The sequence below is a fragment of the Oryctolagus cuniculus genome, chromosome 13 (assembly GCF_051225735.1).
Source record: "Oryctolagus cuniculus isolate XC-2025 breed Fujian yellow rabbit chromosome 13, ASM5122573v1, whole genome shotgun sequence".
In the NCBI taxonomy this organism is placed as follows: domain Eukaryota; kingdom Metazoa; phylum Chordata; class Mammalia; order Lagomorpha; family Leporidae; genus Oryctolagus; species Oryctolagus cuniculus.
The window spans coordinates 76,685,288-76,711,748 of NC_142879.1; positions in this window are offsets into that span (position 1 = coordinate 76,685,288).

The window sequence follows — 26,461 nt, forward strand, 5'->3', positions numbered from 1 at the left end:
AAGTTGGACTCTACCAGAAAGGAAGCTGAGTGTGGCGTGCTTATGGCTTCAGTGTAGGTAGGCAATCAGACATATTATCAGGAGCTGGGAACTACACTAGAAACCTTTTATAAAAATTACATTTTTTTATTTATTTGCAGATGAGAGAGAGAGAGAAAGAGAGAGAGAGAAAGAGCAAAAGAGATATCTTCCATTGGTTAGTTCACTCCCCAGATGGCTTTAATGGCCAGGGCTGGGCAAGGTGAAGCTGGAAGGCTAGAACTCCATATAGGTCTCCCAAGTGGGTGGCAGGGGCCCAAATATTTGGGCCATCTTTTGCTGCTTTCCCAGGTGCATTAGTAGGGAACTGGATTGGAAGTGGAGCAGTTGGAACTCGAACTGGTACTCCTATGGGATGCCATTGTCTCAGGCAGTGGCTTAATGTACTATGCCATGATGCAATCCCCAAACTAGAATACTTTACTACCCTATTTGGCATCACTTCCTCTTTATCATAGAAGTGTATGGCTCCTGGCCGGAGCCGTGGCTCACTAGGCTAATCCTCCGCCTTGCGGCGCTGGCACACCAGGTTCTAGTCCCGGTCAGGGCACCTATTCTGTCCCGGTTGCTCCTCTTCCAGGCCAGCTCTCTGCTGTGGCCAGGGAGTGCAGTGGAGGATGGCCCAAGTGCTTGGGCCCTGCACCCCATGGGAGACCAGGATAAGTACCTGGCTCCTGGCTTTGGATCTGCGCGGTGTGCTGGCTGCAGCGCGCCGGCCGTGGCAGCCATTGGAGGGTGAACCAACGGCAAAGGAAGACCTTTCTCTCTGTCTCTCTTCCTCACTGTCCACTCTGCCTGTCCAAAAAGAAAAAAAAGTGTATGGCTCCTGTTCTCCAAATCTACTGAGGCATTGACCTTATTGAATAATAGTTATTACATGAAGGTGCTTTAAAAAGTTCATGGAAAGTGGAACTAAAAAGATAAACTTATTGTGGTAAAAAATGGAAATACATACATTTTTTTCATAAAACACATATTTTATGAATTTTGGAAGTATCCTTATGTTGTAGAAATTGTTTTATGGGAATCTTACTTTATTGGTGATGGTTTTATTTCAATTGCTTCCATGAACTCTGGGTAGCAACATTCCTAATGTATTTTAACTTTGATTATTTTTCAATCACAGTATATTTTTTTTTAATTTATTTGTTTGAGAGGTAGAGCTACAGAGAGAAGGAAAGACAGAGAGAAAGGTCTTCTATTTGCTGGTTCACTCCCCAAATTGCCACAACAGTGAGAGTTGAGCCAATCTGAAGCCAGGAGCCTCTGGATCTCCCATGCACATGCAGGGGACCAAGCACTTCGACCATCCAGACAGCTGGATGGGAAGTGGAGCAGCCAGGTCCCCAACTGGCACCCACATGGGATGCTGGCGCCACAGACGGAGGCTTAACCTATTATGCCACAGACTGGCCCCAGTCACTGTATTTTTTTTTTTTGAAGATTTATTTATTTATTTGAAAGGCAGAGTTAAGGGGGAGGGGAGACAGGGGGCAGAGAGAGAAAGAGAGAGAGAGAGGAAGAGAGGGAGAGAGAGAAAGAGAGAGACAGAGAGACAGAGAGGGAGATAGGGGAAGAAGGGGAGGGGGGGTGGTGTGAGAGAGAGATTTTCCAATTGCTGGTTCTCTCCCCAGATGTCCACAATGGCCAGGACTAGGCCAGGTTGAAACCAGGAGCCAGGAGCTTCATGCAGGTCTTCCATATGGCTGGTAGGGGCCCAAACACTTGGGCCATTTTCTACTGCTTTCCCCAGACCTTTAGCAGGGAGCTGGGTCAAACATGAAGCAACTAGGACATGAACTGGTACTTATATGGGATGCCTGTGTCATAGGCAGTGGCTTTACCCTCTGTGCCACAATGCTGGCCCAATCACTGTTTTAAAGTATTTTCCAGTTGGATTCTAGGATTTGGTCATATTCAGCTGTGAACTTTGTGGTGTAGAGGTCTAAGCTGCTGCTTGGAACACCCATGTACCTTATAGGAGTGCTGGTTCGAGTTTCAGCTACTCTGTTTCCAATCCAGCTTCTTTCTAAAGCACCAGGGAAGCAGCAGATGGTGGCCCAAGTACTTGAGTCCCTGCTACCCACATGAGAGACCCAGATGAAGTTCCTGGTTCCTGGCTTCAGTCTGGCCCAGCCTTGACTATTGTAATCATTTGGGGAAAGAACCAGTGGATGTAAGCTCTTTCTCTCCCTCTCTCTGTCTCTTCCCCTCTGTCTCTCTGCCTTTCAAATAAATAAATAAATAAATAAAACATCATATTCACTTTAAAACTCAAATGGAATAATTAACTCAGAGCACTTCTTTCCCTTGTGTCATTTATCCTCACTGCCCTTCCACCCCTAACTTTGAGACCAGACTGACGGTTCCAATCCAGAGCCATGGGTTGGGGAGGGAGAGAAATGGTCTGCTCTGGAGCACTCTGCTGTGACAGCTTGGGAGCAGGGAAGGAGGGAAGACAGATCTAGAGATGGCCGTCCAAGGTGAGATTGAGGTCCCCTGCTTCTTGGTTCTCTTTCCTGATCTAGCTGCTTGTCATTAAACTCATTAGCAATGTGTGGTGGCTCTGATAGGCCCTACTGCTGAAAGGGGTCCAGTGCCCTTGGGAGACTAGTTACACACTTCAGCAACCTAAGGCTAGTGTCCTGTGTCTCATTCTTCTCTTGCACATACTTTAGTGCATGTGGTAGAGACTTCTGCATGCATGTAGCTCTTAATACCATCTTTCCCCTGCAGTCCAATTCTGGGTCCACAGACATGGGCAGGATGCACAGTCCACAGCTCTCTGCAATAAGGTATTGATTTTTCTGTGGCTGCTGAAATAAATGACCACAGATTTGGTAGCATAAAGCCACATAGTTATTATCCTACAGCTCTGGAGATCTGAAGTCTGAAATGTATCAGACAAAGCTAACATCAAGGTGTCGGCTGAACTGCTTTCCTTTTGGAGGCTCTGGGTGGAGCCCATTCCTTGTCTTTCCACCTTCTAGAGGCCAATAGCACACTTTGGCTTGTGGGCACATCCCTCCAATCTGTGCTTTAGGATGGAGCTTTATCCTCTGTTCAGTGACCTCATGACTCCCCATTTCTGTACTCCCTCACTCTGCTATTCATAGCAAACCCTGTACTGGGACACCGAGCCCATTGGTGGTAGACAGCCATTAAGATAAGGAAGTCTCAGTGTTCCTTGTTTAAAAAATAGACTTCAGGGACTGGCATTGTGGCACAGCAGGTTAAGCTGCCACCTGCCATGCTGGCATCCTTTATCAGAATCCCAGTTCAAGTCCTAGCTGCTCCACTTCCAGTTCAGGTTCCTGCTAATGTTCTTGGGAAAGAAGAAGATGACCCACCTGCTTGGGCCCCTGCCATTCATGTGGGAGACTGGTATGGAGTTCTGTACTCCTGGCTGTGACATGGCCTAGCCCCAGCTGTTGAGACCATTTGAGTAGTGGGCCAGCAGATACAAAATCTCTCTCTGTCTCTCCCTCTCGCTCTGGCATTCTACCTTTCAAATAAATCAAACAAGTTTTTAAAAAACATATATAGACCCCAAATTTATAATGGACTTTTTAGAGTCTCCTTCCTAATACACATACACACAAACACCTTCTTAAGAAACATAGCACTTCCCACAAAAGAGGATTCCCTTTCTTACTACCGGCCATTCCTTTCCATTGCTTCAGGGGCCAGGGAAACATAGAAGGAAATATTCTGCACCACATGCAAGCTTGTCCTGAGTGTTATCATCATCGTCACCCTTTGTACTTAACTCTGTCCTTCTGTCTGGACATCCAAGAGTGTTAGAAGGAAGCTCACCAGAGCACATTATTCTGTCTAACAGGACTGAAGGAGAAAGGCAGATCCATGTGAACAGAGAATACAAAATGACCTATTCATGAGCTCGAGTTCTATTTTTACCTTTCTTGACACCTCTCATTGTTTAAACTAACTTCGCCTTCATTCTTTTGGACTCCTCAGTACTTCAATGAATGATAATGTGCTTGAGTTTCCATAAGCTCATTAGAACATTACACCTTTGCGGTTCAACTGCTATTTTTATATCCTGATAGCTATAATCAAAGCGCGGGGATTACTTAAGCTAACAAGTGATGATCCATCCCAATAGAAATGTAAACAGAACTTTCATTCATCATTTTGCTAATGGTTCTTCCCCAGTACATTCATCAGCCTCCGTTCCCTATTTTGCCCTAATAAATACACTGAATTGTTTTATGACTTCTCCCCTGAGTGTTAATAGAAGAAGGGGGTTATGATGGCTCCCATTACACAGCTACATAATGGAATGAGGAACTTGTGCAGGTTTTCTAGCTGAATTAATGCCAGTCCCCCCCTCACCTCGGCTCTGCTCTCAGCTCAAATCCCTCCTCTGGCACCCTCAATTTCCTTTAGTGTTCAGCATGAATCGTGTGTTCACATGGACATGCTTTGAATTGGCAAACCATCCTCCTCCAACAAAGGGGTGTCCCTGATGTCAACAGATGGGAAATAGAGAAATTGGCAAGGCAAGGTCCTTTGCCTTTACTGCTTTGCAGTAAAGATGAAAACCAATGCTCATTAGCTTTGTCTGGACAGTAATCTCCATAGTAAGAGTGGATATTTGTCCATGGATGATATATAATCCAGGCAGGTTAGTCAAACTCCTGATTTAGTGTTTAGATTTTTCTTTCCCTGCAATCTGGTACTGTTGTAAGCATGACTGTATCAGGCAGCTGGGGCCTCCATAGCAAACTACCACAGATTGGGAAGCTTAAGCAACAGGAATTTACTATTTTCTCAAGACCCTGGAGACTAGAAGTCCTGGATCAAGCTATCAGCAGGGTTTGTTCCTTCTGAGGCCATTCTTGACTCGTAGTCATCTACAAATCTCTCTTCTGTCCTCTTGTGGTCTTCCCTCTGTGTGTGTGTGTGTGTCCCAAGTTGTTTTTCTTAGTGGTTGTAAATTTTTATTTTGACTCAGAAAATGGTCCATTACTAATATTGTTGGCAAATATGACCTACTTAAGCAAATGAATTGATTGTAATATTTCACAAAGAATACTTTGATGAGAATATAGTCTTTGCTTCCTTTTTTGTATAAAAATGAAATTAAAAGATAAATTTATTTTGGTATAAAAAATTTGAAATCCATACATAAGAGAGGTTTTCAAACAGTTTATATAAAATGTGTATTACCAAAAAAACTATCCATGGATTTCAACTTACTTTTGCACCAAAATAAAGTTATCTTTTATTTCTGAATAGTTTTATATGAACAGCTCATGTACCAGCTATAGTTTACTTAAAATATTTATATATTTATTTAAAAGACATGGAGAGAGAAAGATTGAGAGGGAAAGAGAGAGATAGTCCATCTTCTGGTTCACTCCTCAAATGCCCCAAGCAGCTGAGGCGTGGCCAAGTCAAAGCCAGGAACCAGGAAGCCTATTTGGGTCTCCCACTTGGGTGGCAGAGACCCAAGTTCTTGAGCTGTCTCTAGCTGCTCCAGCAGGCTCATTATCAGGAAGCTAGATTTGGAAATGGGGCCATGATCTATCCGGAGAGTCTGGTACAGGACAAAGGCACCCCAGAGGCATCTTACTGCCCACCGAGCTATAATTTGAGTATTTCCCCTATGTCTATGACAAATATCAGTAAGGTATGATTAGAAATCTAATCTTTGGTTATAAGAACACCACCCAGATTGGATTCAAGCCCAATGTAATGACTTCATTTTAACCTAAGTATCTCTTCAAAGATTCTGTCTCTCAAATTACAGGTACCTTCTGAGACACTGAGGGTTAGGTGTATTACCAGTAAATTTTGGGAATGACACTCTGCAGGCCATGACCACTAGGCTGGGGCTTGATCACAAGGCTTGAGAACACTTTGGGAAGGAGAAGAGAATTGCACACACTGTGCAGCAAATGATCCAATTGCTTGCTCTGCTGATGAAGCAAATGCCTGTGGCTTCCACATGCATGAAAATAAAGGCAGCTTTATGCAAGATAAATTGGACATAGAATTTTAGACATCCTGGCCAGCCTACACAGGGAGGGTATTAGAATTACATAGCTAGAGTTTAAAAATTTCAGACTTGGGCTCTCTTGTGTGTAGTCCCCAGGATTGGCAGCTTTACAGTCCCTGGTTTCAGGGACTGTGTTGATGCACAATCAACCAAATGGAAAATTGCAGAAATAAGCAAATTTTAAGTTTTAATCGTGCCATGTTCTGAGTAGTCTGGTGAAATCTTGAGATGTCCCCCTCCCTACCATCCAGCCTGGACTGTGAATCACCCCTTTGTACAGTGTATCCATGATATAAATGATACCCACTCGTTACTGTCCGCCTGAGTTATCAGAATCTCTAAGGAGGTATCACAGTACTTGTGTCCATGCTGGCCACTGGAATATGCCCTGTGTAAAATGCTCCCTTTAAGAGAAGAGGTGAAAGTTCTCAACTTAAAGAAAGAAAAAAATTAGGCTGAGATTGCTCAGTTCTGTCAATAATCTTCTACCCTTGAAGTTGTGAAAAAAAAAAAAAAAAGAAAGAAAAGAAATTGGAGGCCAGCAACTGTGGTGTAGAGGGTCAAGTTGCTGCCTGCAATGCTGGCATCCCATATGTATGGGTGCCATTTGTAGTCTCTGCTGCTCCACTTCCAATCCAGCTTCGTGTTACTTGCTTGGGAAAGCAGTGGAGGATGGCCCAAGGGTTTGTGTCCTTGCACCTGCAAGGGAGATCCAGAAGAAGCTCCTGGCTCCTGGCTTTGGCCTGGTCCAGTGTTGGCTGTTGTGGTCATCTGGGGGAATGAACCAGTAGATGGAAGATCTCTCTCCTTCTTTCTCTGTAACTAATTTTCTTTCTTTCTTTCTTTTTTTCTTTCTTTCTTTCTTTCTTTCTTTCTTTCTTTCTTTCTTTCTTTCTTTCTTTCTTTCCTTCCTTCCTTCCTTCCTTCCTTCCTTCCTTCCTTCCTTCCTTCCTTCCTTCCTTTTTCTTTCTTTCTTTCTTTCTTTCTTTCTTTCTTTCTTTCTTTCTTTCTTTCTTTCTTTTACTTGAAAGAGTTATACAGAGAGAGGAGAGGTAGAGAGAGAAAGGTCTTCCATCCATTGGTTCACTCCCCAATTGGCCGCAAGAGCCGAAACTGCACCAATCCGAAACCAGGAGCCAGGATCTTCTTCTGGGTCTCCCATGTGGGTGCAGGGACCCAAGGACTTGGGCCATCATCTACTGCTTTCCCAGGCCATAGCAGAGAGCTGGATGGGAAGTGGAGCAGCAGGGACTCGAACCGGAGCCCATATGGGATGCCGGTGCTTCAGGCCAGGGCGTTAACCTGCTGCTCCACAGCACCAGCCCCAACCTGTAATTCTTTCAAAATAAATAAAAATAAATCTGTATGGGCCTGGTGCTGTGGCATAGCAGGTAAAACCTCCACTTGCAGTTCCAGCATCCCATATGGGTGCCAGTTCGAGTCTTGGCTGCTTCTCCTACTCTTTGCTCCTACTCTTTGCTATGGCCTGGAAAAGCAGTGGAAGATGGCCCAAGTCTTTGGGTCCCTGCACCTATGTGGGAAACCTGGAATAATCTCCTGGCACCTGGCTTCAGATGGGCCCAGCTCCAGATGTTGCAGCCATTTGTGGAGTGTGCCAGCAGATAGAAGTACTCTTTCTCTCTGCCTCTTTGTAACTCTGCCTTTCAAATGAATAAATAAATCTTTAAAAAATAAAGGAATTGGCACCAGTTTTACTACTGGACCTCAAACTGCAAGAATTATATGGCCACCATGTGTGATTAAGTCATCAGTGAAGACGGAAAAGGCAAAAGGGGTCAGTATTGTTATCAGATTCAAGAATCCCCTGGGAATATTGGAACACATAAAACCCCATGGATGAGGAGGACAGGGGAACTACTGTATACTTTTTTCAGTGGAAGCCTGGAATTGCAGCAGCGTCTCTGACTAGTAGGTATTAAAAACTGTCACTCCAGAGAAAATGAGAAGAGAGCCAGGTTTGGAGAACCATTCCTGTGTGAAAGGATTTTAAACACTGGGGGGCTTAATGACTGATTGCCCTGAGAAGCCGACAGTTCTTTAGGTTCCTTAATAGCATGGCCTCTTTTAAAGATAGTAGAGATATGGCCAGCATTGTGTGGCTACTGGTTAAGCTGTCACCTGCAAAGCTAGTATCCCATTTGAGTGCTTATTCAAGTCCTGGTTGCTCCATTTCCAATCCAGCTCCCTGTTGATGCACCTGGGAAAGCAGTGGAAGATGCCCTCAAATACTTGCTTTCCTGTTACCTGCATAGAAGATCTTCATGGAACTCCTGGTTTTGACCTGGTGCAGCCTTGACAGCTATGGCCATTTGGGGAGTGAACCAGTAGATGGAGGATCTCTCTCTCTCTCTCTCTCTTACCTCTCTGAAACTCTGCTTTCAATAAATAAACAAATATTTCAATTAAAAAAGACAGTAGAGGGGAACAAGCACAGTAAAGACCAAAGGAGAAAGTAAAGCAGAGAATAAAGACCTCAGAGCTCTGAGTTACAGAACAGCAGCCAACCTTTTATCACATGAACACTCATCTTTCTCTACAAATAATCCAGTGTCATTTGTTGAGAATTTTTTTCTTCTCTGACCTCCATAAAAAAGGGAAATACTTTATTATATTTTTTGAAGTTGTGGGTGGAATGAACATTTTCAAAATTGCCATTGCCATTTGCTTGGCTAGGTTGATGCTAGTCAACAAAATCAAGCATCCTTAGTGGACCACACAACTATATGTCACCAGGTCTGCCACCGTGGGTTGGTGCGTAGGCGTGTGTCGTGTTGCCTCTTAGCACAGCAGGCAGAGCACAGTAGGTGTTTAGCATGTCTGTTGAGCGAGTGCGTTGTGTTTCAGTGTGCTTGATAATAGATGTGAGCGTAGATGGTAGGAGTAGATTCCCAAGAAAGTCTTCCGAGGTTCAGGGCCACACAAATTACATTGTCCTTTCTCCGCTCATCTCCTTCGCACCACAAATTTTTTCACATATATTAAACAGACTAATTAGGGGCCGAGGAGGTAACCCAATCGGAGATCATCCACAACCATAACTAGGACAAATAGAGGTCAGTTGCAAATGGCTGAGCTCACAAATCCTCCGCTTCTGGTTCTAGCTCAGGGGTGGGGGTGGGATGTGTGTGTGTGTGAAGGGCTCGGTGAAGGGCTTGGAAACAGAGCTGGAGCCATTGCCAGTTTGTGAGTTCTCTTTCCAAACCCAACCGGCTGTCAGCCGCACAACCACAAAAAGTGCAGTACAAGGAGGGGGGTCAGAGTTCAAATTAAATCATTGGATTTTTGCCTTGAGATGTTTTGCCTGTCTTTGACTTCAAACATTCCGCTTCTCCTGGCACAGGCTCTGTTAAGAGAGGCTTTAAACTGGAGGAGGTTTAAAAAAAAAAAAAAAACTTCATAGAGTGAGCAGCAAACAATGCATCTATTTATGGGCTAAGTGACTCTCCCCTCCCCCACGCAGACACGGGAATGCAGTCAACAATTTTTCCAGGAGAAAGATTTTCCTGTCTTTTTAAGGGAATGACAAACACTATTTTTTTAAAGTCGCTTGTGTCCTTACCATAAAATAACAGTGCCGTAGATCACACTAAGTGACGGCTCCGCATCTTACAAACGTTGAGACGCGGCGCTGCTGCGCGCTGTTACTCTGTTTCGCTGCAGAGCAGCAGACACGGACTATATTAATGATTCATGCTTGCCTTGGCAGAACATAATGTATACTAATCATAAGGAAGCAGGGTCCAAGAGCACTTTAAATGCATTTGTCCAGTTAATAGTTTGACTTAATCTGATATTTCATTGGGTCGCCGACCTTTTCATTGTAGGAGAAAATGTGTGGCTGACACCCTGGTGAATCAACAGAGGGCTTCCTGGTTACCAAGCAACGTGCTGCTTAAGCTTTACCTCTGCATAATTTTGCCGAGACTTCTGCTCTTTTCAGGGGAGGAACCTAAGTGTAGCCCTGTGCACTGCGTGTGTGTGTGTGCGTGTGTGACAGGGTAGGTGGGGGTTGGGGAGGGGAGACACCACAGGCACACAGCAACTCATTTATGCTGCTTTTTATAGGCATTAAGCAATGAGCTCCCATAATAAACAACCATGCCAGAGTTAATACTCAATAAACAGTATGGTTTATAAGCAATTAGGGACCCAAATCTCAAAATTAAGACAGTTTGGCAGAATGAGAGCATCTACTCTAAGAATGCTTAGTAAGAGATGTGGCTTGTTAGAAGTGTCATAATTCTTCCTTTAAAAAAGCAATTAACAGTTTGGTGTATTTTGGTCTGCCAAGCGCAGAGTTCCTTAATCAAATGTGAACAAAATCAAAGAGCCACTTCTCAGCATTACACAATGGACAGTCACCCGGAAAACATAGCCTGTTTGTTTATCACCCTGAAAATCCATCGAAGACATCAAGATGAGGCAGATAAATGCATTTTCTTCAGATTTGCAAAGGAAGACAACCAGCTGCTTTACTATTTTGCTAATGTCTTTGCATTCCTTAGTAACTTTGTAGATTACAAAAATCTCCTACGGTGATTGATAGGAAGCACCACACACATGTGCTCTGTCTTGTCTTTTGTGACAGTAAACGTAACTGTCTACTCTTTATCTTTGTAATCGCAGGGGCACCACTGCCACTTGCTGGGGTGATTTGAGATCTTTTCCAACAGGATTCCAGTACTCAGTTGCTGGTTGCCATTACTGACTGTATCTAGGAATATTGAACTATTTAAAAATAACTTTCAAGCGATGTATACATCCAACGCTATGCACAAGGTCATGGAAAGCTGGACAGAGACTGATGCGTTTCCTCCCTCAGGGATCTACCAACCCGGACAGATTTATAATCAACTGTGCCTCTCCTCTCAAAGCACCTTGAAGGAAGTATGTTGTAGAGCAATACTGTTTGCCTTCCAAAATCGCTTATTTGACTTTTAACTCCACCCCCCCATGTGAATGATTTTAAAAATTAAGAATGGAGAGAAATGTGTCAAGAAGAAGAAAATTTTAATGTGTATGTCATAGTTGGAAATGTCAAATTAAATGCCAAAGTTAGAATTTGACTCATCGTTCACCTGTTCTCATCAGCTTTAGGCATTTTAGAATGTTGCTCTGGGAAGCGCTCTGTTGAAACTCTTCCTCTTATAATATTAGCTCTTTTATTCAACTGAAAAGAGTGGGTAGTACAGCATAGCTGTATCCATACTTGTCAGGTTAGAGGCACCAATTTCATCTGTGCAGGAACAAATTTAAATAGATGATGTCTTTTCTCCAGCGATCTATGATTCAGCAAGTCACGGAATTCTGAAAATTTGTCGTGATGCATTAGTTGGTTTGGAGAAGAAAAATCAATATGGAAAAAAAGCAATAATTAAGAACAAAATGAGGTCTAGGACTTCATCAAGAGACAAGAGTAAATATCCAGGCTGAGAACCAAGCTTCAGATGAATCAATTTTAGAAAAACTTCTAAGCAGCCGGCGCCGCGGCTCACTAGGCTAATCCTCCGCCTAGCGGCGCCAGCACACCAGGTTCTAGTCCCGGTCGGGGTGCCGGATTCTGTCCCGGTTGCCCCTCTTCCAGTCCAGCTCTCTGCTGTGGCCAGGGAGTGCAGTGGAGGATGGCCCAAGTCCTTGGGCCCTGCACCCCATGGGAGACCAGGAGAAGCACCTGGCTCCTGCCATCGGATCAGCACGATGCGCTGGCCGCAGCGCGCCAGCCACGGCGGCCATTGGAGGGTGAACCAACGGCAAAAAGGAAGACCTTTCTCTTTGTCTCTCTCTCTCTCTCTCACTGTCCACTCTGCCCGTCAAAAAAACAAACAAAACAAACAAACAAAAAAACACTTCTAAGCAAAACTTTCAGGATATTCAATTAATTTTGAGTCCTAGACCAGAGCACTATCTAGTATAGGCTGAAGAAATCCTGTTCTACTTTGTAGTGACAGAATTTAGAAGGCCTCTGTGTCAACATTTCAGTAGCATCCATTAAAATAAGTTTAAATAGGCTTCAAGCCAATATATCCAGTTAAGTACAGGTAGTCTTCTAATCAACACGGATGTTTGCATACTTTGTCTATTCCATGAGCATTTATAAATGCAAAACCCAGATATTATTCTCTGGGGTGTTTGTAATAACCCTTCCCTTTCCTTTGCCCCAACTCACCTATATTTGCTTTTTCAATTCTGGACATAAGAAATGTGGAATTAAGATACATGTGGAATCTTAAAGACTTGGGGCCAGTGTTGTAGTGCAGCAGGTTGAGTCACTGCCTGGAATGCCAGCATCCCATATGGGTACTGATTGGAGTCCCAAGTTACTTTCAGTTCCTGCTAGCGCACCTGGGAAAGCAGCAGCAGATGGCCCAAGTACTTAGGCACCCTGCTGCCCATGTAGGAGGCCTGGATGGAGTTCCAAGCTCTTGACTTCAACCTGACCCAGCCCTGTCCATTGCAACCATTTGAAGAGTGAACCAGCGGACGGAAGACCCCTTTCTCTCTCTCCATCTCTGTAACTTCCTGCATTCCAAATAAATAAATGAAATCTTTAAAAAAAGACTTATTAAGGAAAGTTTGGAGGATTAACTGGAGTCTGAAGAAATAGGACTCTGGAGCTCAACTCATAGTATGGGGTACATCATCAGCGTCTCCCCTCAAAACAGCTCCTTGTAAAGGCGCCCATCAATGCAGAATTCTATAGCTAAGAATGCATTCTTTTGACATTAAACTATGCTGGTCAAGAGAATATCCATTAAGCCACAACCATTAGCCGTGATTAAGCAGGTCAAGTCCTTTTGAGCATACCATACCAGGAGTCTGCGTGATTGTTGATGAAGGAGGTAGGAGAGCTATCCAGAGTAAAAATGGTCCTCCTGGAGTGCCTAGGGAATTAAGTTGAATGGACAACACATAGGGTAGGTTAGGACTTGCAAAAGGAGATGAGGCAGTATTGAAAGCAAATCACACTTTCTTGAGTTGTTCTCCGAGGATTTGTCTACTGGCCAGGTCTCCCGTTTCAGAAAATGTTGAGTGAAGTTATTCAGTTCCTGGACAATTCCTAAGTTTGTTTCCCCTTATAGTTAGTGTAGCTGTAGCAGCACTGAATTCTCATCTGGGTGAATAGCAAGATTTATTGAAGTGAGAAGCACAGTAAATATTGACTGTGGCAATGCGGAGGTCAATATTTACCTCCAGGGACAATAAATCCTGATATTCACTGAAACATAAAGTCAATATTTTGAGGGTGGTGTCAGTTGCATCCTAAATGCGCTGGCCAGAAATAGCTGGAAACGTTTCTCTAAAGACTGTACATTTCCTAAGCCTTGCTATTTTCCATTTCTGTTAATACCTGTATTTTTAAAAAGTAGAGGCATTGAGAGGTTGGAGGACTAGCACTGCTTTCTTTTTATTTTTGAAAAAACAAAGATACATTGCCCAGCCAAAACACATCTACCATTTCATCTCTATTTTTGAACATTCTTTATTTTAAATTTGTGGGCTGGGATTTTTCCCCTTCTATGTGACAAATGGGGAAGACATGACAACCCGTTGGCCTTGCCCATTACTGCGCACGGGCTGGGAGGGCAGTGGGATTTGGGGGTGGGGGATAGCTCTGAATGGATTCATGTCTGAAACAGAGCTTTTCATAGGTCAGGCTGTCGAAGTCTGTTTTATTCTCACCAGCAGCGATGTCCATTTACTCATTGATTTTTCCATCTACTTCCTTTAAATGTAGCTTTCCTTCCCCTGATTAATTATTAAGCCATTGAATAAAAAGCAGTCTCCGAGAGAGTTTGTTAAAGGAGATCTGCCCCACTAGTCCACTGTTTTGCATAAATTGAATATTGTCTGTCTTTTTGAGAGTGATGCCTTGATGCCTCTGCAAACTTCATCTCAGAGACATGACCAGTTGTTGATTTGTGACCCAGCTCTGTTCAGGGCAATTTAAGGACCAGGAACATGGGCATAGCACAGACAACAGCTGCAACAGATAAAAACCGCATGTCTGCTCCTAGCCAACCCCCATTGCCCACAGAACTGTTTTCTCTCCCTGGGAAGCAATCTCTTCTCCCCTTTAACAATTCCCTTTGTGCTCACTGATGTTCTGTAGCCTCATATTCATGGTTCAAAATGACTGACAAGTCTTTGAAAAGCAACCTCTCAAGCAGGTGTTCAGTACAGTGGTTAAGATGCTGCTTGGATGCCTGCAATTCATTTTGCAGTGCATGGGTTCCAGTCGTGGCTGTTTCCAGTTAGAGCAACCTGCTAACATGCAGCCTGGGAGGCAGTGGGTGCTGCCTCAAGTAGTTGGGTGTCTGCTATGGGAGACCCAGATTGAGTTATAGGCTCCTGCTCCTGTTGCAGGCATCTGGGGCATGAACCAGCAGATGGGACATCTTTCTGACTATTGCCTTTCTGCTTTTCAAATAAAACAACAACAACAACAATAAGAAAATACCACCATGTGACAACTGAATATTCAATAGAAATGACTGATTTCTTTTCTTTCCTGAGAAAGGCTTTGGTGGAGGAAAGAGAAAATGGGTGCCTGTAGGGAAAGCATGGGAAAGAACTCTTGGTGAGGGGGAATGGTATAGGGCTGGCTTTTCTAGGACTGCCAAGGTGGGCTTCACTAATCACAAGCAGAGTTTGAGCAAATATCATGTGTCAGGCATTGTTTAAGTACTAAACATGGATCACTGTACCCATTTCACAGATTGGGAAATGGGGGCAGCGGGGATAAGTAACTTGCCTGAAGTAGCAAGTCTAGGTAGGGAGCTGGGATTCAAGCCCTGGCCATGTGCTAGTTTGGTTCCTGGTTGTGTCTCATGGTTCACCCTCAATTTGCATCATTTTTCTTCCTTCTTTTCTTCCCTATTTCCTTTCTGTGGCCCACCTTCCCGTGTTAGCTGGGTCATATTGGTGAAGGATAGCTGGGTCCATCTCTCTCAGTTTTTGTTCACTTCAGAGTAAGGTTGAGCCTGAGTACTCTCCTTTAAGCTTGGAGTCCTTGCAAGTTACCATGGGATAGGCAGGAGCTATAGGGGGAAGTCCAGAACCAAGCCAGAGCCTGAGAACCCTACTAGGAAACTCCACACCAGGACAGTTTCTTGCATGTTGGATTTGGGAGGCTCTGGGTGAGCATTGCTTTTTATGACAGGAAGAGGGGGAAGAGTGTGGAAACATAAATTAGTTAAATGGGACAGATTCACACAGTAGAAGATCTTCCCATGTAATCCATGAGCACTGATTTCTGATTTTAAAAGGAATCTTGTGAATTCTCCTCTCTACCCCTGCTCCTCTCAGGTGGTATTAGCTCCTGACAGAAGTCCCCTCCCAGTACCCAGCCTTCTGTAATGATCTACAAGAGAAAGTAATTTGGAAAATCCCAGCCCTTTTTACCAATGTAGGATGTACCAAAGGAGAAACCACAGGCTCAGACTTTTGAATACAGAATAAGAATGTTCTTAGTACCAAGTGGGTGTCACTGAGTGTTTTTCTCTCTTGTTTGTGGAACTGTTGAGAACAGATTATCCCAGAGGACAACACTGTGCTAAGAATCCCGTAGTATACAATGTGGGGACATGGCTACAAGGTCTCAATCACTATCAGAAGACTGGGGCAAATTTAAAGGCATTTGTTGGGGCTTTCCTACGCAGGTCTCCTCCCGTCACTTCTTCCCATGGCATTTGTGATGATGGTTTGTTAACACGCCACTCAGCATATGCAACTGTGAAACATTCCTATCAATACATTGCTTGTTTCATGAATGAAATGAAAATAGGTATAACAACTTGAAAAAGTAAGTTGTAATGCAAATGTCCTTCCATGGATGAGTGAATGGATGCAGAAATGTGTTGCATACCCACCAACAAAAGGCTGAAGTATTATTTGGCTTTAAAAATGAAAGGAAATCCCATTGCAAAACATAGAGGAAACCTTGAGAACATTATGTTAGGTGAAAGCAGCTAAGACAAATACCCTGTGGTTCTTCTTCTCTGAGGCATCCAAAATAACAAAGTTCACAAGGATAAAAAGTTTAATGGTGGACGCTACAGGATAGGGGAAGGGGAGAATGGAGATTGTTATTTAATGGATACAAAGTTTCAACTTGGCAAATGGAAAAGTTCTGAAGATTTGTTTCACCATGTGAACAATACTAAACACTACTGAACACAATTGTACATTTAAAAAGGGTTATGATGACAGACTTTATGTTCTGTTTTTTACCACAATAAAAACTACTTTTTTTAAAAAATGAAGTTTCAAGTTAACTTTTCTTTAAGAAAAGAAAATGTTATCAAAATATTAAGCAGAAGGAGAGCAGCACATTGGAAGCAGAAAGGAACATTTATGGAATGAATGGTTCTGGATGACAGAGGCCATGTGCGTGTAGAACTGTTTAAGGACAAGCTTTCTAGGCTCTGGTTTCTTTCCAGATAAATGGAGGGAATTAGGAAATGAAGGAGTCCATTTGCTTTAAACCCGGAAGGATACGACTCTTGTGAGAGCAGCTTTGGTGGACGCTGAGTATTGAGTGTGCTTGACTTGTTAAGTCCTCTACCTCCTTTCACCACTCACCCTGAGATATCAGCTTTATTAGCATGACCGTTTATATCGAGATCAGGAAATTAAGGACCAGCAAGTGAGGTTAAGTAAATTGCCACCCAGCTGGTGACTGTAGGCCCCCAATCCAAAACCCGGGTCATTCATCACGATTATTTACTGCACCATTAACTGCCTCTTGAAAGGTTAACTTTGATTAATCAGACTGCTTGTGTATGCCCATTTGTTCAAAAGCTTCAAGGGCATCTATCCTGCTATCAGCCCACGTTCATTTCTCAACCTTGTTAACAGACATACAATAGGAGCCTTCATCAAATGTCTCACGGAAATAAAGATACACCGCACTTCTGACATATCCACAATAGGACCGATTCCTAAGACTCTTGTATTAATTAATAATAGCGAGTCACCTGTTGGAAACTGTTCACAATTCCTTCACAGCACAGCAAACTTACCAGTTTGTCTTCCCTAAAATTCACATTTGTCTCTGTTTTAAAGACTGAAATGTTTGTCTGTTGTCTTCAATTCTTCTCCCATTCTCTTACTAATAAGAACGATACTTCTGAGATAAAATCCGTAAGCTTATTTCTTATCTTCAGCTCTCCATGGAGGCGATTTGTGATCTGTTTTCTGTGGAAGAGTGCAGCATGCATATGTGCTCCCATGTTGGAGCATCTTTATTGTTTTTTAAAGATTTATTTATTTATTTGAAAGGCAGAGTTAGAGAGAAAGAGGCAAAGACTGATGTTTCCTCTGTTGGATCACTCCCCAAATGGCCACAACGACCAGGGCTGGGCCAGGATGAGGCTGGGAGCCCAGCACTCCATCTGGGTCTCCCACGTGACTGGCTGCTTTCCCAGGCACCTTAACAGGAGTAGTCTGGGTTGGAAGTAGAGCAGCAGGGTTATGAACTGGTGCCCATATGGGATGACAGCTTCGCAAATGATAGCTTAACCCACTGTACCACAGTCCCTCCCTGGTTCTTTCATTTTATTTATTTTTTTAAGATTTATTTATTTATTTGAAAGTCAGAGTTACACAGAGAGAGAAAGAGAGGCAGAGAGAGAGAGAGAGAGATCTTCCATCTGCTGGTTCACTCCCCAGATGGCTGCAATGGCTGGAGCTGAGCTGATCCGAAGCCAGGAGTCAAGAGTTTCTTCCAGGTCTTCCCATGCAGGTGCAGGGGCCCAAGGACTTGGGCCATCTTCTACCGCTTTCCCAGGCCACAGCAGGGAGCTGGATTGGAAGTGGAGCAGCCAGAACTTGAATCGGTGCCCACATGGGATGCCGGCACTGAAGGCAGCAGCCTTACCCATTATATCACAGTGCTGGTGCCAGGTTCCTTCGTTTTAAAAAATATGTAACGGTTTTACTATGTGAAAATCAACAAATTAGTAGTTTAGCAGCTCTTACTTTATCATTTGTTGGTATTACATAAATTTTCTTAAACACTGGCTTACTTACTTCTGATAATTTTTTCCTCTATATTTTTAAAAAAAAACTTGCCTTTTTTTCTTTGTTCATAATATCCTGGAGTTTTAATTTCTTTTAGTCCATAGCCTCCTGGATACTACGCTTACTTTTTTTAAGGTTTATTTATTTATTTGGGAGGCACAGTTTATAGAGAGAATGAGATATACACACATACACACATACACACCCACCCACACACACACACACACACACAGAGAGAGAGATCTTCTATCCACTGGTTCACTCCCCAAATGACTGTTATGGCCAGAGTTGGACTGATCTGAAGTCAGGAGCCAGGAGATTCCTACGGGTTTCTCACAGGAGTGCAGGAGCCCAAGGACTTTGGCCATCTTCTAGTGCTTTCCCAGGCACATAAGCAGAGAGGTGGACCAGAAGCGGGGCAGCTGGGACTTGAACCAGTGCCAATATGGTATTCTGGTATCACAGGCAGTAGTTTCACCCACTATACCAAAATGCTGGCCCCTGGATACTGTTCTTAAAAGGTGATGATGTTGTGTATATTCTTAGTGTAGTACTTATGTGTGCGCTAATACTACTTCCTCTCCATTCTAAGCACTGAAACTGATACCAAGGTAAGTCACAGGTTAAATTCTGTGATTAATAAAGTCAATTTATGAAGATGTTTTGAGGCATGAGGTCTGCTTGTTACTTCTGATAAGCATCTTCCTATAAGTTTTTGAATCTCAGTTTGGAGCACACAATTGTGTCCTTCAGTTGTGTAGGCATTCAGTTTTAGCTAATAACGTTTACCAGATCTCGTGAGCTGTGACTTTCGCTTGGTCACCATAAGCTGTCGATGGAGTCCTTGACAGGGAATAGTAGGACTCTGTGGGTAAAATGACAGTGCAATAATTATCTGCATTTGTAAATTGGTGAAAAATTAAAAAATAGACCATAAACCTTAGAGTATTTTAGAAAGTAATCACGGTGTTATTGTGTAGAAAGATGGAGTCATAAAGGGTAATAAATCCTAATCAACTAATACCATTTGGCTCTTGGTAAGACTCCCACAGTGGTAAGACTGATATAGGCAGAGAAGTAAATATTATTGTCAAACCTAATTGACACTTTCTAAAGTCTACAAAGGAAAAAACAAATCAGCAAACAAACAAATATTAGGTCTGGCATGAGAACAAATGTGGAGACAGGAATCACAGGAAAGTTTATTGTTTGACCCTATAGGAAAGCCTAGAAACTCTGGCCTGATGTGTTGGGAAGCAGAGTTTACTTCTTCCACTATATTGTTCATACGGCAGTACTTTCAGGTGCTTTGTATTATGGGGTTATTTTTAATTCTAACAGTAACTTAGCTTTCTGAACTTCTGAATTGAAACTATAATGTGTAATGAATCTATTGAAAATTCATTTTGATTTATATGAATTAATATTCAGCATAATCATAGATACTGCACTGTATAATTTCACAAGATAATCAATTCTTACAGTTTCAGAATTAATTTTTGCAAGTCATACATGCACCCAGTGAATGGATCAAATACCTATAGATTTCAAAGCCTCATATTGAGAAAGAGCTTGTATTAGGTGAGCTTCCCCCAGCACACCCTGAAACAGGATCCATGTCAATTTCTAGGAAGTAGGAGTAGAGAGGTGGGAAAGTGGGGAAAGGAAGGGAATGGAGTCAGTTTTGGGAGCATTCGTGACGAGGGTAACACTGGCAGCTCTGGGAGATGACGTGCAATACTACTCAGCAGGTCCTCCCAGGGGACCTGCACCCTGGACTGCTCATCCTCCAGTGCCCGTGAGTTGCTGGGAGTGTGCATCACTGCCCCCAAACATCTGGACTGCCCTATGTGCACGAGAAAGAGCTCTCAGGTGGGAAGTCCCGGGGACAGTCAGAAGCAAGTGATCAGCACGTTCCCAACAGGCGAGGGCCAGGGGTGTGAGTGGGCATCACTGTCATCTGAGAGAGAGCTGCAGCCTGCCCTCATCTTCCTTATCCCCATTCGCTCCAAAGTTTTACTTTTTTGCCATTTTCTTTTATATTTCCAAATTACAGGCTTACACTGCTACTTATTATCAATTTTAAATAACACCTGTTGAATTTGTTCTTATTTGAGGACTTAGCATCATTACACCATATCCTTTTCCATTTCCTTCCTCTTCCCCTATCATTGTAATGATGGCATATGTCAAATTTTGACTATGTTAACCAATTAAATAATACTATATAGTGATTCTCACTAATGGGTGAAGTGGTGTAGTTTGATTCCATTTCCTACCTTACATTCCTTTTTTTTTATTATTACAGGTAATTACTGCCTTGTTTTTGCATTTGCTTGGTGGTTTTGTGCTGCATAGAGTGTCTGGAATATAAGCATAATACAAATTCAGAAAACACAAGCTGCTCCAGGAGAAGTGCTGGAGCTGGGGCTGAAATCAGGACAGCAAGATCTGGGGATGGAAAGGAGAAACACTTGGGCTTTGCTGATTGTGGTAAAAACACATGCAACATAAATTACGTTCTTAACCCTTTTATGTGTATAATACAGTAGTGCCAGATACGTGCACCATCTTTTGCAATACATCTCCGAAAGCTTTCCATCTTTGAAAACTGTAACTTGGTATCCACTGAACAACTCATTTTCCCTCCCATACAGCCCTGGCAACCACATTTCTTCTTCCTATCTCTGGGAATTCTACTACTTTAGTAACCTCATGTAAGGGAAATCATGCAATATGTCTCCGTTTGTGTCTGGTTTTGTGTGTGTGTGTGTGTAAACTTCTTATTCCTTACAGATGTTCTAATATATCTGGCCTATACCTACTAATAACTAATGCTCAAAGACAATTCCAAACAATCTCTCAGTTCCATCTTGTTGTCTACCCCCACCCCCTGCTTGCTCTCCTCCTCATCATAGGGAGTGTCTTCCAAACCCCATTCTTCTATTCTTGTTTATTCTCTAGGATGGTGCAAAGAAGAATAGCTCTGCCTTACCTGAGGTCCCTTTCCCCCACTCCTTGCTTTTCTTTTCTTGATTTAGTTCCTAGTTAAGGTGGTTGAGATAGAGCACCTCCTTCCTGGGAAACTATGCAGGGCAGGTGTGTACTTGAGCCATCAAGGGTCTCCCCAGAGAAGCCATTCTGACTGGATGCGGGTGTCTAGGCAAAATAGGAATGACTCAGGCTAGACCTATAAAGTTCAAAGCAGAGTTTACTTCATCTGCTTGTTCTCAGCCTTTTGTCTAATACTGATGTCTTCTCTACTGAATGCCCCCAAGTTAAGAGCATCATAGGTTCAACTTATTTAGAGAGTGACACTCTTGTTGGGGAGAGGATACAGATAATTACCAGACTACAAGTCTTCAGGAGCTCCATTGTCAAAAAATTTGCTCCTTTTCAAGGTGCCTGAAAAACTAAACCACAGCATGACCCAGAAATCCTGTTTCTGAGTATTTACCCCGAAGAACTGAATATGGAATCTCAAACAGATATTTGCCCATTCATGTCAGTTGCAATAGTCAAGAGATGGAAACAAGCTAAATGTTCAGCGTTGGATGAAGAAATAAAAATAATGTGATAAATATGCAATGAAATATTATTCAGTCATAAAAATAAGGGAATCTTACCATATGCTATAACATGAATGAACCTTGGAGACATTATGCTAAGTGAAATAAACCAGACACAAAAGGACACATATTGCATGATATCTCTTACATGAGGTTACTAGAGTAGTCAAATTCCCAGAGATAGAAAGAAGAACTGTGGTTGCCAGGGCTGTATGGGAGGGAAAATGAGTTGTTCAGTGGATACCAAGTTACAGTTTTCAAAGATGGAAAGCTTTTGGAGATGTATTGCAGAAGATGGTGCACGTATCTGGCACTACTGTATTATGCACATAAAAGGGTTAAGAACGTAATTTTATGTTGCATGTGTTTTTACCACAATCAAGCAAAGCCCAAGTGTTTCTCCTTTCCATCCCCAGATCTTGCTGTCCTGATTTCAGTCCCAGCTCCAGCACTTCTCCTGAGTCAGTTTGTGTTTTCTGAATTTGCATTATGCTTATATTCCAGACACTCTATGCAGCACTTACATGACTTTTACTAATTGTTTGACGTGCAGATGACTTTCTCTAGGTAGGCGTAAAGCTCTACTGGTCAGGTGCTGTGGCTCGTGAATTTTGTAACATAAGCAATAGATATACTAGTGGGGCAATACTATTACATCATAATTTTAGATTAATTGAATTAGGTTAATGGTGATTAGCTTTTCAGATCTTTAGAGAGTAAACTTGCAACCTTCCTCCATACTATATTTGTGTTTTAAACTCTGATAGTTGCCATGAATTTCTTTCTCATTGCTCCTTGAATTCAGTAGCAAGTTGTTTTAAAAACAAGTCTTTCGGGGCTGGCGCTGTGGCTTAGTGCCGACAGCCACTGCCTGCGGTGCTGGCTATCCCATAAGGGCACCAGTTTTGAGTCCTGGCTGCTCCACTTCTGCTTCAGCTCTCTGCTGGGAAAGCAGCAGTGGATGGCCCGAGTCCTTGGGCCACTGCACCTGCATGGGAGATGTGGAAGAAGCTCCTAGCTCCTGGCTTCAAATCGGCGCAGCTTTGACATTTTTGGGTATTTGGGGAGTGAACCAGAGATCTCTCTCTCTCTCTCTCTCTCTCTCTGCCTCTCTGTAACTCTGCCTTTCAAATAACTAAATAAATCTTTAAAAAAATAAATCTTTCCTTTCATGCCTTTTACATATTAATCTAAGCTCTCTTTGCATTTACTATTTTTTAGGTACTATTCAAAAAGAAAACAACTATCTGGACACTTCTCTATAAACACCCAGTTAGAAATCCAACACCTGAAATTAAGGACAGTTTTGACATTAACAAAAGCAAATGATACTTTCCCTAACTCTTATTTTTCTTCTAGCTCCCTTTTGAGAAATCCTATTCTGAAAAGAAATAATACCATTCTTGAAAGAGTCATTGATATTTTTCTGACCAAGACACCTTTAATAATTCATTACCACCAATTATTGTATGGTGTTGAACTTAAGCATTAAAAAAATTAGTGGTATTTTTTAGCTAATTCCTTAGTGGAATGAATCAATTATTATTTTATGCCATTTTTGAAAGAAAAGAATGGCCCAAAGTCACAGCATGAGTATATGTATATTTAATATTTATAATGCATATGTATTATAATCAGTATTTATTCCTTAGGAGAATAGGATAATGTGAGAGCTGATGAACAATAAAAAGGAAATATACACAACTCTGCGTAATTTGAGAAGGTGGCAAGTGAGAGTTTCTTATGCATGTTTGTTCTCCTCACTTTGCTTGCCATAAGGACTGTTGCATCCTTGATATTTTATGGGACGTACTGCACCATCTTAAGGATAGAACTTGGTTTGACAACATGACAACCATTAGATAATTGTGGAAAACTCTACACCCGTCAGCCAGAAATCCAGTGAACAGGGGTAGATCATATATTTTAATATTTAGCTCTCATTGTCAATTGATTAAGTTTTTTGATTCAAATTTTATTATATAATTGCTGTGTTTTGCCCCAGATGACTTTTTCTTGTTGATTTATTGGGGTTAAAGTTTTAAATCTACTGTTTTAATTGTTGTCAGCGATAGTTATAGATTACATCATGAAGAAGCCAAAAATGAAGAGTTTGTGTAAACAACAGTGAACAAATAGGTAGAGCAATGAATGAGAGGCAGAACATCCTACTAACTGTTCTTGCACAGTGACAGTGGGTAGTATATATACACATTATTGCTGGAAGTTCTACAAATTTAATTTGGAATATAAGATAAAGGAAGAATCCATTGGGAAGCCCTTCATCAATTATAGAAGCTGCAGATAGATTAGGAAATGAAGATCAGGATCAGAAATCTCTAAGCCAGAGCTTCCTAAGTGTGTGATGTCTTTGAGAAAATTCATTGATACTCTTTGCACATCTATATTCCTTTTGTCAGCTTCATATTTCTTCTCTCTGAGGCTTCAGCTTACCAGAAATGTCATGAGACCTACAAGATAAATGCTCCGAAAGGTTCCCAGAGGAAAAACAGAGTGCATCCATCTAACGGGGCACAGTTTTTTAAAGTCATTGCTATTGTTATGCACCAAGAATAACCAGCCAAATTTCCCCATTCTATTAGAACAGCCCAGCATGCCTCACCCACCTTCCAAGGCTAACCCTGACTCAGCAAGCTGAAGTCTTTCCTTTAAAAGTGATACTGAATTGATTCCCAGGTAAAGCAGGAGACGAAAACAAAATCTAAGCTTGTGACTTGCATAAAGAGAAAAGATTACTTCAAACTTGTGTGTTGCAGCTCTTGGGATTATAGATAGAAAGACTTTTCATCTGAATAGGATGCTAAAACGTAAGGTGGATGTGAGGGTCGCGGATGAAGATGAGGTGGTGTTTGCTGATCATAATTGGTTTGCAGAATTTCCAGAGGCAGCGTCATGAAATGACGAGAGCATTTCTGTAGGCTGGAAACCTGACCCCAAGGCTGACCCACTGATTTTCCCAGGTCAGGTCACTCACGGCTTAGCACTTGTGTCCCTGTCCTTAAGTCCCCCACCTGTGTGTGTGTGTGTGTGTGCGTGTGTGTGAAGTGTTTTTTGTTGTGGAGAAGGGAGTAGGTAGAGACTAAAAAAGGACAATGCTTGTAGAAATACCACATAGGAATGGGTATATATAACAAAATCTGCTCCCGCATGAGAAACATTCAGCTTCCCCCAAATATCTCATGTGCTAGTCAGTGAATTGCAGTGATAGAATTGATTGAGCAGTGTCTTCTATCCATGAGATATATTTGATACCTTGACTGGTTATAACTGTGCGAATTTTTTTTACTAGGATCTAAGATCTGGTACCATGATTGGCCCCAAAGCCACGTTGCCTATGAAGCTGAAAACCCTATTTGAGCACTCGGGGTAATGTGGAAGTAATATACTTCCCTCCTTGTTTGCTCTTTCTTTGTTCATTCCTTATCTTCAGTGTATCAACCCCACTGCTTTTATAGGGACTCCGTCCTTGCCTTTGTCCTGCTAACAATTACTATAGAAATTCTCCTCATGCATTTATTCACTGATGACAGACATGGACTTCTCCTGACATTCTCGTTTCACTCTGTTTTATAGGTGGAGTAAATTCAGTCACAAAGCTGTCAGTAGACAGCAGGCCATTCCTTGTTTCTCATATTGAAATTGATGTTCAACATGTTGATGTAATGTTATATATTTATATAAATGGATTAGAGATAGTGAATTTGTATAAGAGGAATTAACCTATAGTTTAAGAGTTTGAGTTGCATAACAACTAGATTTAAGGAACTTGATTCCCACACTCCTAGAGATATTATCAAGTCTCTTAGGAAGTAATATTGAGATATTGCCTAAAGTGACATTCAAATTTTCCCTCATGTTCCTCTTAGTCAGACTGTGACTGGCAGTTCCTACTTAAATGCACACAGTTGCTTCTCTGACATTATTATTTGTTGTTGTAAATAAAACTAAACTAAAAATAAAAAGTCAAACTGAAGGGAAAAACCAAAAATACCTTGATTCAATATTGATAGATTGTATCTTGGTTATATGTTGATGTAATACTAAATTATCCTAACAGTTATTAAGAAAGTCTTTCCTTCATAGGATTTTAGGGAGATTACATCAAACAATATATAGAAAGCAACTAGCACAGTGTTTGTCACATTCAATGCTCAGTAGATAATAGTGTTCTATATCATCTTTTTATAACATACACCTGTACAGGAGTTCAGCTTTCAGTGTCAAACAAACCAAATAGAACTTCTAGTCAACCTGTGCTTTGTGGGTCCCATCTGAATGTGGGAGTGAGATGGCCATTTAAAGAAATGGTTCTGGTATCAATCTGTTGTCCCAGGTTCAAAGTCTGGCTGTGTTGCTTAAGACCTTTGTGCCTTGTAATCTCCGTGTTTCAGTTTCCCTGTCTGTAGTCTCTGTGAGTAACTGCTCTGTAGGGTTCCTATAGAGATTAAATAGGACACTTTATGTAAAGCACTTTGCAAAATGACAGACACACAATAATTGCTCAACATATTCTAGCTTGTGTCATCTAATGAATGGAATGATAGAATTCTAGTTGAAATCTTTGCCTAATAGTTTTTTTAACCATATACAAATAATATTTTTCCGAGGAAACAGGAGAATGAAATAAAATGAGCCTACAGTTAAAACTATAGTAATTACAAGTTTATGAATTTTAATCAATTAAAATATGTATAAAATGCCTGCAATGTGTAAGTGATATGGTCTTGGAAAAGTCTTGGGGGCATTAGTCCCACATAGAGACATA